General features: G+C 43.2%; 1 long non-coding RNA gene across 1 annotated transcript in view; it reads left to right on the top strand.

The window, feature by feature from the left end:
• The first annotated feature begins 513 nt into the window (after positions 1-513).
• LOC117945603 overlaps positions 514-11,469 on the top strand; it is a 16,209-nt gene continuing 5,253 nt past the window's right edge. The window contains exons 1-2 of the long non-coding RNA XR_004656845.1: positions 514-616; positions 5,469-5,475. This is a non-coding gene — a long non-coding RNA (uncharacterized LOC117945603). The remainder of the gene's footprint in view (positions 617-5,468; positions 5,476-11,469) is intronic.

Raw genomic sequence — 11,469 nt, 5'->3', positions numbered from 1 at the left:
TGTTGAGATTGATACCATGAGGCTACAGTCAGCAGCCATTTTGCTTAGCTTAGCATGACAACTGGAAACAGGAGAAACAGTATTAAAGTATTATCAGCAAAATGTACTTAAAGTATCAACTGCAAAAGAATAATTGTTGTTCTTGTGTCCCTGATGTTAATGTACATTTGATGAAACCTGCGATTCAGCTTTCTATTTCGGATTTCAGTAAAAAAGTATCAGCAAAATCAGATTTATGTAATTTGTGCTTATAACTGAAAAAACAGTGCAACAAAAGTATATTTTTATTTTTCTGCAACATATCTCTAACAGCTAATGTAAACTACATTTGTCCGAACTTGTGAACTTGCTTTTTTTCAACATTTCATTCTGACTAACAGGTAACAGGAAGAATCCTTTAACTGTCCATCCCAGCTATCATTTTAGGGCACCTTGGCACAAAAAGGTCCATCACTGTGATAAAAACAGAGTTTTTAAAAGCTCAAGGCCCAAGACGCTGAGGCAAATGACTTTAATGTAACTGTAGACAGACTCTCGAATGAACTCATGAATTTGAAGGTCTCTTTACATAGTTTGTATCACCCTTTATTTTGTTCATTTCACAAAGGACTCACATGTGGAATTATTTTGACTCTTGCGGTTCCAAGATAGATCTCATTCTGCACCTCAGGACCAAAATACAAAATATACAGGCCTACAACAAGTGTTTCAGAAGATCTGGGGACCATCAGGTGACAGCTTTACATCTTTCTGACTTTTTCAGTTTTATGCTATCACTGGCCATTCCTGTAAATACATATTAACTTTACATTTATATACTTTTTATTCCTAACGATTTAATCTTCTACTATTCATCCAGGTGGTTTGGCTGCAATCATGTGTCCCTGCGGTGTGTTGTACAGCTTGAAGTTTAACATCAGAGCAGAAGGCCTTAGAGATTTTGCATCCAACATCAAATATATCGGAAGCCTCAGTTGGCTTTGACGGTCAACAATACATTCAGCTTTGCAGGGTTCAAGGTTGTCACAGTCTTGCCAAGCACTCTCTCAGCCTACATAACTTAATTAAGGCACATCAAGCTACATATGTAAATGTAAATGTGCTGTATTTATATAGCGCTTTTCCAGTCTTAACAACTGCTCAAAGCGCTTTTACATCTACAGGAAACACTCACCATGTAGCCTCGGCCACAGTGTGTGAAGGGTGAACGTATCCTGTAAGATGTAAAAGCGCTTTGAGTAGTTTTTAAGACTAGAAAAGCGCTATATAAATATAGCACATTTACATTCTGGGGGCAGATTTTGACATCACAACTGTAAGTGCCCAGAAAGTCTCCAGACACATTAGAGTGCACTGTTTTTGTAGAACATGACTTCGTTGTTTGAAATATTGTATTTCTAGGATGGCATGGCCACAATCAGAACATGTTGGTACCTGTTGCTGCTGTCTGATCATTCAGTTGTCAGGTATGTCTTATTTCAGTGTCCCATGTACAACTGTAACATAAAAATATGTAACAAAGTCAAATGGTTGTTTATTACATGATTTGATTCAGCTTGGATCCAAAACCTTAGTCTTACAGTCGGTTAGTGTGAAGGAAGTAAACGTAATGCCTTGTATACATACCTACTGTCAAAATGCTACAAACTGGGCACCCAGATAGCTCAGTTGGTAGAGCGGGTGCCCACGTATAAAGGTTTACTCCTCGACGCAGCCGGCCCGGTTTGAATCCAGCCCTGCATGTCACTCCCTCTCTCTCCCCTTTCACAACTTCAGCTGTCCTGTCCATTAAAGGCCTAAAATGCCCAAAAACATAATCTTAAAAAACAACAAAAAAAAAAAAAACAAGACAAACTGTCTACATAAGGAATTCTCAAAAAAAGTTTCAAATGTGTTCATTCAGGAACCTGTTGACCTGAAATGGGGATTCTGGAGTTTAGAGAGAAACTACCATACCACACAACATAAAATAACATAATTGTTTCTCAACTTCCAACACTTACAACTAAATACTATAGAAATGATTTGACATTTGTCTAGAATATGCTTTGCAGATTACAAGACATATTGCTCGAGGTGGTACTCCAGGACGGTGATGAGGCACTAGATGCCCTAGTTTGGACCCCCTTCAGAGACATAGTCATAGATGAACATTTCCAGGAAAGAGCTAACTTTCTGTAGTTTGACAGTAAGTAAAAAAAATATGCTTTGATAGTTGCTAACTTAAAATGTTTCAGAATATTTATCAGATGGATCAAAACAATACAAAAAAGAATTCCAGACAATGTACTCAGTTCTGAACTGCTCCCAGAGCTGCATGCCGGGTGTGTACAGTTACTATATAATGTGCTTTGAAACTGTATGGCTTTTTGAGTTGTCACTTTTTGACAAAAAGACTGTGTGAAACAAATCTAAACACTGTATGATAGCAAAAAGCAAGTATGATTTATATCCACAGGTTATGTTGGCAGAGGAAGGCGAGATGAGATACCCACCCTGAATTCTGCAGCCAATTCTGCTCACTTACCGCAGGATTTCCTGAGGAGGGATAACACACAAGACTACAAAAATAAACATGATACACTCTTTTTAAGACACCTTTTTATTTTATATTCTATGTTGTTTTCACACTTCACTGGGAAATTACTGCAAATAGAATTGCTTACAACAACCTTTTCCTGCACACAAGCTTGCTACTTTGTGTCAGCTAGGTCTACACGGTAGGGCAGCTACTTTATTATCTGTATGTTTCCAGTCTTAGAGCAGCCAGTGAAAGAAGAGGTAACAGCTGATCAAATTATCAAGGAAAGACCAGGAATCATTGTTCCATGGTTTCCTGGTCTCCTGACTATATTCAGCTTGCCCTTATAGACCCACTGAGTGTCCATGTATACATCATAATCAGAAATGTTTTTCTTGGTGATTGGTGCATACATAAATAAACAAATTAAACATAACTATGAGATTACAATAATTACAGACACAAATATATAAAAATAGCTGTAAAAGGAAAAAAAAAATTATATATGTGTATATATAGATATTTATAATTTTAATTTTTTGGAGTCAACATGCTACATAATAAATAGTATACTATATATATATTTATACTATATATATATATATATATATATATATATATATATATAATGTAAATATATATAGTACTGTGCAAAAGTCTTGGGCAGGTGTGAAAAATGCTAGAAACTAAGAATGCTTTCACATCAATATTTGGTGCAAAGTGCAGTGAGTAGGGGTGGGGGTGGGGGTTAAGAAATGGTGTCAGTGGGGTCAGGGACTTGTTGGTGAGGCAACTGCTGAGTGCAGAAACTGTTTTTATGGCGTGGGGTTTTGGTCGCAGGGGGTAAACAGTTGGGTCTGTCTGGGGTGAGAGGGATTGACTAGAATCTTACCTGCCCGCCCCAGGGTCCTGGAGGCGTCCAGGTCCTGGAGAGACAGCAGACAAAGCTTCTGGGCTCGGCAGTTTTACTTTTGATGCGTAGGGCCCCAAGATTTAGCTAGCGCTAACCAGAAGGATGGAGTCAACAAATGACGTAGAGAAGAAGATTAAAGCAGATAGTTACTGTCCAATAATGTAGTAAAGTAAAATGTACAGTTCCTCTGGTTTTAGTGATGCATCTCTATAGTTTTTGATTGTTCATTTCGTTTCATTCGTTTAATTTCCTAGGAGATAAGGCTCCTCCATCTAGTTGCTCAGATACTACTAATGACCATGTGCACAGATGTGTTTCCTCTTTAACTTCATACTATTTATTTGACTCCAACCCACACAGACACATATGTTGTATTCGTAGAGTGTTTGACAGTGTTGGTAATGTCCGCAGCTAAACAGATGAAATCAGGCCATCTGTGCATGTTGGAGAAACAATGCTGGGGCTTAACACTCCAATGCCTGGTATTTACTGCAGAACAGCTAAATAGGCGCCTAGGCGAGGGCCACCATCCCAGCCCAAACATTTTGTTATGAACAGTGGTAAGACTGGCCCGACTCAAACTAGCTCTCTTACCTCTTTTTCTCTCACTTAGCTAAAACCATCATCATGGACTAATGGCTTCATTAGCCCTGTATTATTCTGAGGGCTGGGTTAATCCTGTTTCCTGGCTTCTGCACTTCACCATATGGGCAAAAATATACCAGCACAATTGTAGGACATACAATTGGCTCAGGTATTATGTAAGGTTCTTCTGGCTGCTGATTAAGTTGTAATCTGAGATTTTTTTTATTTATTATTAGTCTCTAACATTGATGATGAGTACAGAAGCTGGGAGCAGCCCCAGATCACAAATTAATAATCATGTTATCCTGCAAAATCTTGAAAATGTGCATTTTATAACCCCACCCGCCATCTTTTCTTGGATTGGGTCTGTTTGTTTTCTAAACCCAACTGTACTGTTTTTGTCCTGAGTCTAAAGAAAGATACCTTTTGTAAGCCCAACCACCATCTTTTCCTTAACCTAACTGCGTCAAAATTGATGCCAATAGTCCCGACCAAGCTTATTTTGATAAAGCATATATAAATATGATGCTAAATGAGACTTATAGCTTCAATAACAACACCAAAGGCACCTGACCAAGCGTCCATGTTTTACACGATGGAAGCAAGAATGTGTTGTGGTGATCGTTCCTTTGAAGTGGTGGCTCGGACTCTATGGAACGCACTTCCTATTGTCTTACTTTAAAAAAAGCAAATAAAGGCTCACTTGTTTAAGCACACTTTTGTCTCATGTTTGTAAGTTTGGGTTTATAGGTCTTTAATCTTTTCTTTCCATTGGTGTTTTATTTGTTTTTTTGCTTGCTCATTTTCTGTTTGAATATAACTGTATTTTAATAATGTTTATCATGTGAAGCACTTTGTTACTTTGTCTCTAGAAGGTGCTATATCAAGTAAACTTTAATATTTGGTAATATTGGTATTATTATTATTATTATTATTATTATTATTATTAGTGTTCCACTACTAGCCTTGAAGTCACACCAAATACAAAATTAATTAGCTATTTGTTGTGCTACATATTTGTAGTGCTTTGTTGATTTTAGCAAAACACAAACAGCATAAGTAGCTCAAGTGGCTGTAATAGTGTTAGTGTTGCATTTTATTTTAGTTTTAACTGCCAGCAATGGTGGCTTTGCAGCCATTTGCCACAGTTCTGACACTGTTGGTGTTACAAATTACCAAAGTCTATGAAATCCAAATTTCTTTCTCTTTTCATCAACCAAGAAAAAAAAAAACTTCTTAGGAAATTTAGTTTGAAATGATCCTGTAGTTACAACTTCTAGTCTTGTTTAATCATACGTGCTCATTAGGGGTCTATTCCCTTGCCAGTAATTCAGTAAAACAGTACTGGGAGGCCTTTTTCTCAGATAATCTGTAGGTGTATATAGAATGAGTATCTGAATATAGAGTATCTGTATATAGAATGCCTTTTCATAGAGTATCTTTACGTAGGGTATCTGTATGTAGAGTATCTTTATGTAGAGTATGTGTATTTAGAGTATCTGTATGTAGAGTATCTGGATGTAGAGAATCGGGATGTAGAGTATCTGTACATAGAGTATCTGTTTGTAGAGTATCTGGATCTGGAGTATCTTGAACCACCAACCTTCCAATTGGCAGGCAACCGCTCTACCACTGAGCCACAGCCGCCCCACAATGTGCGACTGGTGTTCGAGGAGATCATCCATGACCCCCTTCCTTATCTGGAAGCAGTCCGGCAGATTCCTGGGCTCCAGGACCTGTGTGCTCAGCTCGCCAGGCACCCAACCCGACATACTGGCCTGAAGCATCCAGAAACTCCCTCCGTATACGCAGCACGACACAAGAGGGGATCACGATATGGACACTTCTACCAAGAAAACCCCAGCAGCGGCTCACAAAAGTCCTATAAGCCATGTGATGTGTCTGCATTGCCTGCAAAGAGAACAGGGTGTAGTGGACAATCACATTTTTTATCTTTTAGATTTCAGAGTAATGATTGTTTTGAAACTAAATAAAGTTTTTCATTTTGTTGTGATGATAATACTGTGTTTTTGTAATAATGCTGAACCAATAATCAATGGGTATTGTTATAGAACTGCCACATCATCCAAGACAACACCTTATTCAACAACATTCAACGAGTCGGTCTGTCCACATTGGCTCGCATTCTCAAGCGAAACCAAATCGTAATGAAACAACTCTATAAGGTGCAGTTTGAGAGAAACTCTTAAGGAAACAAAGAGATCAGAGGAGCATATGTGGATGTAAGTACTATATTGACTGCAGTACACTAAACACAACACTGTTTCCAGTATACTGGATACAGTTCCCCTTCGAGGGGAACTCGAACTGCGTCGGTTACGACACTATGGGAACGCCTTTAGGCATGACAGGGCTGAATGCGAATGAAAACTACTCCAATTCTATTGGTCCTAGTGAGACTGGTAGCATGTGACGGCATAACCGTAGGGGCATATAAGCACGCCGGCACATAGCTCATTAGCTTTTTTCTATTCAGCAGGCACGTTGGTTGATGTTGGTTTGAAGAAGCTCCTGTATCCTACTCACCTGGAATAATGTCCGAGCGCTTGTACCGGTTCCGGAGATGTGTTTCTCCCTGCCCGCGTTTCATCACGGTAAGTGATTCTCACGAACTGTGTGTTGTTTGTTTGGGCCTGTCGAACGCCACCGTGCCTCGCGAGGGGGCTGTTTGTGACCATTGCGAGGCCCTTCCCATGCGGGTACTGAGGTCCCGCGTGGCTCTCTTTTCCAGTGATGGTCAGATACGCTCTCCCCGTGTCTCGGGCCCCGCGCTCGCTGAGGCGCATCGTCGGGTCCGGTCATGGGGATCGCAGCAAGATCTGCTGGAGGATTACGAGACAGCTGATGCCCCATCTCATCCTTCGTCTGCTGATTCCGACTCCCCTGGTCCTCGTTACTTGGCATCTTCTGTTCAGGGACGCAGGCTGGGACGAGAGGCGGCCGCGCTCTGGCCCTGAGGAGCTGGATGTGCTTGGCGCCGTGGAAGAGGGTGAGGACTTCCGGGTGTCGGGCCGACGTCATCAGAAGAGCGCCGTGCCGTACTATGATGAGCTGTTGGAAGTGGTAACACGGGCTGTGGCAAAACTCGGACTGGATTGGCCACAGGCTGTCAGGGAGCTTAACACAGGTGGCAGGGCTGGATGATCGCTTCCTTTGTGCCCCCGCGCCGGTCCTTGCCGTTTTTTCCAGATTTACATGGTGAGTTGTGTAAATCATGGGATAAACCTTACTCTGCCCAGCTTTCTACTCCCCAGCTGCTGGAGTATGGCAATGTGGCGGGGATTAAGGACTGCAGCTACGGGACGATGCCGCGGGTTGAAGACGCTTTGGCGAGTTACCTCTCTCCGCAGCTGACGTCGTCTTTTAGCAAGCCGGCGCTGCCGACGGGTCCGTGTCTGGGACTTCCTCGCTGGTGGGGAAGGCGTATATGGCGGCAGGCCAGGCTGCTGCGAGCCTGCACACCATGGCGGTTTTGCAGGCCTACCAGGCGAACCTGCTGCTGGACATCCGGCAGAAGGACAGAGAATTCCTTCTGGATGCCCCGGTTTCTAATACTGGCCTGTTTGGGGATGCTGTGAACTCTGTCGTCGACCGGCGCTCGGGACGTGCTTGCCGCCGCCGAGCTTTCTCCGCTCTGCCTTCCCCGAGGGGTGGCAGTGGGCCGGAGGTTCGGCTCCCGGACTACGGGTCGTCGGCGGGTTCTTCCTGGCGGCCCGCTTCAGGGGCTCTTCCGCGATTGGCTCGTCGCACCGGCCACCAGCCCCGAGGGGTTGGTTCCGCTGGCGGTTTTTGCGGAAGCTTGGCGGGGTTTGGAGAACATGTCCCCATGGGTTCTGCGCGTCATTGAAGGGTACAGGCTGCAGTTCCGGGTCCGCCCCCCAATCTGGTGCTTGGAAGGGAAGTGCGCTTGCTGCTGGAGAATGGGGCCGTGGAGCTCGTTCCCCCGCCGGCCAGCGGGTCCGGTTTCTACAGCCGGTACTTCCTGGTTCCCAAGAAGGACGGAGGCTTGCGCCCTATTCTGGATCTGCGGGTTCTGAACCGGTCTCTTAGGAGATACAGGTTCAAGATGCTCACCATCCCCGCCATCGTGTGTCACATCCGGTCCGAGGACTGGTTTGTCGCCGCGGATCTGAGGGACGCTTACTTCCACATCTCCATTCGTCCTTCACACAGGAAGTTCTTGAGGTTTGCCTTTGGGGGCGTAGCGTACCAATATCAGGTTCTTCCCTTCGGCCTGGCACTCTCCCCTCGCACTTTCACCAAGTGTATGGATGCGGCGCTGGCCCCTCTGCGGCTCCAGGGCATCCGGGTCCTCAATTATATCGATGACTGGCTTATCCTGGCTCAGTCTCGGGAGTTGGCGGTTTGGCATCGAGATGTCGTCCTTGCTCATCTTCTTCGTTTGGGGCTGAGGCTCAACGAGGGAAAGAGTGTGCTAGCACGCACCCAAAGGACTTTGTTCTTAGGGGTGGTGTGGGACTCGCTGACGATGCTGGCACGTCTGTCTCCGGCTCGTGTCGAGTCCGTTCTGGCCACGGTGAAGAGTGTGAGGTTGGGCCGCGACATCACAGTGAAACACTTCCAAAGGGTGTTGGGCCTCATGGCGGCTGCTTCCAGCGTGATACTTCTGGTCTGCTGCACATGAGGGCCCTGCAGTGGTGGCTGAAATCCAATGGCTTCTCCCCGAGGGGAAACCCGTTCCGACTGATACGGGTTACGCACAGATGTCTTCGTGCCCTCTCGGTGTGAAAGAAGCCTTGGTTACTGTCCCAAGGACCCGCGCTGGGGGCACCCTGTCGCCGTGTAATCATTTCGACGGATGCTTCCCTCACCGGTGGGGCGCGGGCATGGACGACCGCTCTGCGAGGGGTGTTTTGGCAGGAGCATCACTCGTCATGGCACATCAATTGCCTCGAGATGCTGGCCGTGTTCCGGGCTCTGAGGAGCTTCCTGCCTGCACTTCCTGCCTTGCTATCACACTAAAATTACATGCACAGCACAATTATTTAAACGGACACACAGAGAGCAAAACTTCCTCTCAAGTCTCCAAAAGTCTAAACACATTTTCTGCTTTACACACATTTTGCATTTCAAAATGACACAATTAAATGCACTGAACACAGTTTCCTGCATAAGACAGAACAATCTGACATAAAGTCACATGTTTGCCATTTCAAAACACTGCCATTCAAAATGACACTACATGAGCTATTTGGCTAATAACATGTGCCACCTGACCAAACACCTCAATGGTTAATTGTCAACACCCCAATCAGGACGTTAGCACTCTGAAAAGAAAAATATTTAGGCTGCATTGTCCAAGTCCTATATACTTTTCTTTATTTTATTTTTTCATGACACCATGGTGGAGGAAGGTGCCGAATGTTCACCGGGGTACAGGTAGCTGGCATTGTAAACTCGGTTTTGGAACATAATGAAATCAGATTACGAGAAATTCAAAGCCACATCATCCAAGACACACCTTATTCAAAAACATTCAACGAGTCAGTCCGTCCACATTGGCTCGCATTCTCAAGCAAAACCAAATCGCAATGAAACACCTTTATAAGGTGCCGTTTGAGAGAAACTCTCAAGGAAACAAAGAGGTCAGACAAGCGTATGTGGATGTAAGTACTATATTGACTGCAGTACACTACATGCAACATTGTTTCCCAGTGTACTGGATAACACCATATTGACAGATTTTTGTTATTTGTTTTCAGGGAGTACTGGAAATGGATGCTCATGCATCCCACACGAGTTCATCTTTATAGATGAGGCTGGGTTCAACCTAGCAAAGACCAGAAGACGGGGGAGAAACGTCATTGGCCACAGAGCCATTATAGATATTCCCGGCCAACATGGTAGGAACATCACAATGCGCGCTGTCATCTCTGGTATGCATGGTGTCCCCCACCATCATGCCAACCTTGAACAATACAACATAGCCCATATTCTCACATTTCTGGATAGACTCCACAACATTCTCAAACCACCAGAGCGTATGGATGATGCAGACCCTCAAGAAAACCGATATGTTGTAGTATGGGACAACGTGAGCTTTCATCGTGCAGCTGTAGTCCAAAACTGGTTTGCTGACCACCCAACATTTCTCGTGCAGTACCTCCCACCATTCTCACCATTTCTGAACCCCATAGATGAGTTCTTTTTGGCATGGCAGTGGAAGGTATATGGCCGACAGCCCTTTGTGCGCATGCCTCTTGTGCAGGCTATGGAAGAGGCATGTGATGACATTGATGTGGGTGCATTCCAGGGCTGGATAAGGCACTCAAGGCGCTTCTTCCTTCTATGTCTGGTTAGGGGAAGATATTGCCTGTGATGTTGACGACGCGTGTTGTCCAGACCCGGCTGTACGGCAAGATGCTGCCTAATTATTTTTCTTGCCTCTTTTTTTACTATGATATAATTTTTCTGAAATGTTCTTTTTCAGTTTACTGTTTTTTGTGAGAATATTTTTGTTCAGTCCCATGTAAATATATCTGCTGTGCATTTGTTGCACTGACTTGTTTACTGTAGTGAAACATTACATAATGTTTTAACAGCATGTGTGTGTATCTGCAAATATTTCTGTGCATGTGAACAATCTGATACGTATTTTAGTATTATGGCAAAGCATACTAAAGATGGGGGTGCTTTTCATTATGCCCAACAGCGTGTATTTGGTTAGGCAAAAATCTGTAAATAGGAATGAAGTGTGTGCCATTTCGTGCAAAAGTTTGATTTTGATAATGCTATGTGTAGTTTTGGTTGAAGTGCTTCATTTTGCAGGACATATGAGGTATTTTGCAGTTCGGGTGTGTAGTTTTGTGAATTGTGTTACTTATTTTGATAAAACCAGACTAGTTTGCAAAATTGTGTGTTAGCAATAGGAAAAAACTGTAAGTACTTAGTTACATCCATTTGATTCACATATTAAGGATGATTACTGCATGAAATTGGAAATGATGTATCTCTTTGAAGAATTGTAATCACATATTTGATTCTACATTCCTTTAAATGCTGTCTTGACTTCTTTCATTTTATCCACTTTTTTAATAATCTTTCTGATCGCACTGTTGCTTGCTCTGGAGGAGACTACTAGAACTGTTGGGTCCTTGTAAATTCTGGAGTGTGGTCTATCTGTATAGTGTCTTGAGATAACTCTTGTTATGAATTGATACTATAAATAAAATTGAATTGAATTGAATTGATCATATCTGTTTGACACTTGATTAGTTGTTTCATTTCATTACAATATTAGTTTGCTGTTTTTGTAATATCTATGTTGTTTATGTTGTTATATGTGGCTAGGACTTTTTTATCTCAGTAAGGCACTTCTCCTAGATCAAAAAATCAAGTTGTGTGTGTGTGTGTGTGTGTGTGTGTGTGTGTGTGTGTGTGTGTGTGTGTGTGTGTGTGTGTGTGTGTG

This window comes from Etheostoma cragini, chromosome 1, assembly GCF_013103735.1.
Source record: "Etheostoma cragini isolate CJK2018 chromosome 1, CSU_Ecrag_1.0, whole genome shotgun sequence".
Lineage (NCBI taxonomy): Eukaryota > Metazoa > Chordata > Actinopteri > Perciformes > Percidae > Etheostoma > Etheostoma cragini.
Note: the sequence above shows the minus strand (reverse complement) of the source record. Positions and strands in the feature narration are given on the sequence as shown.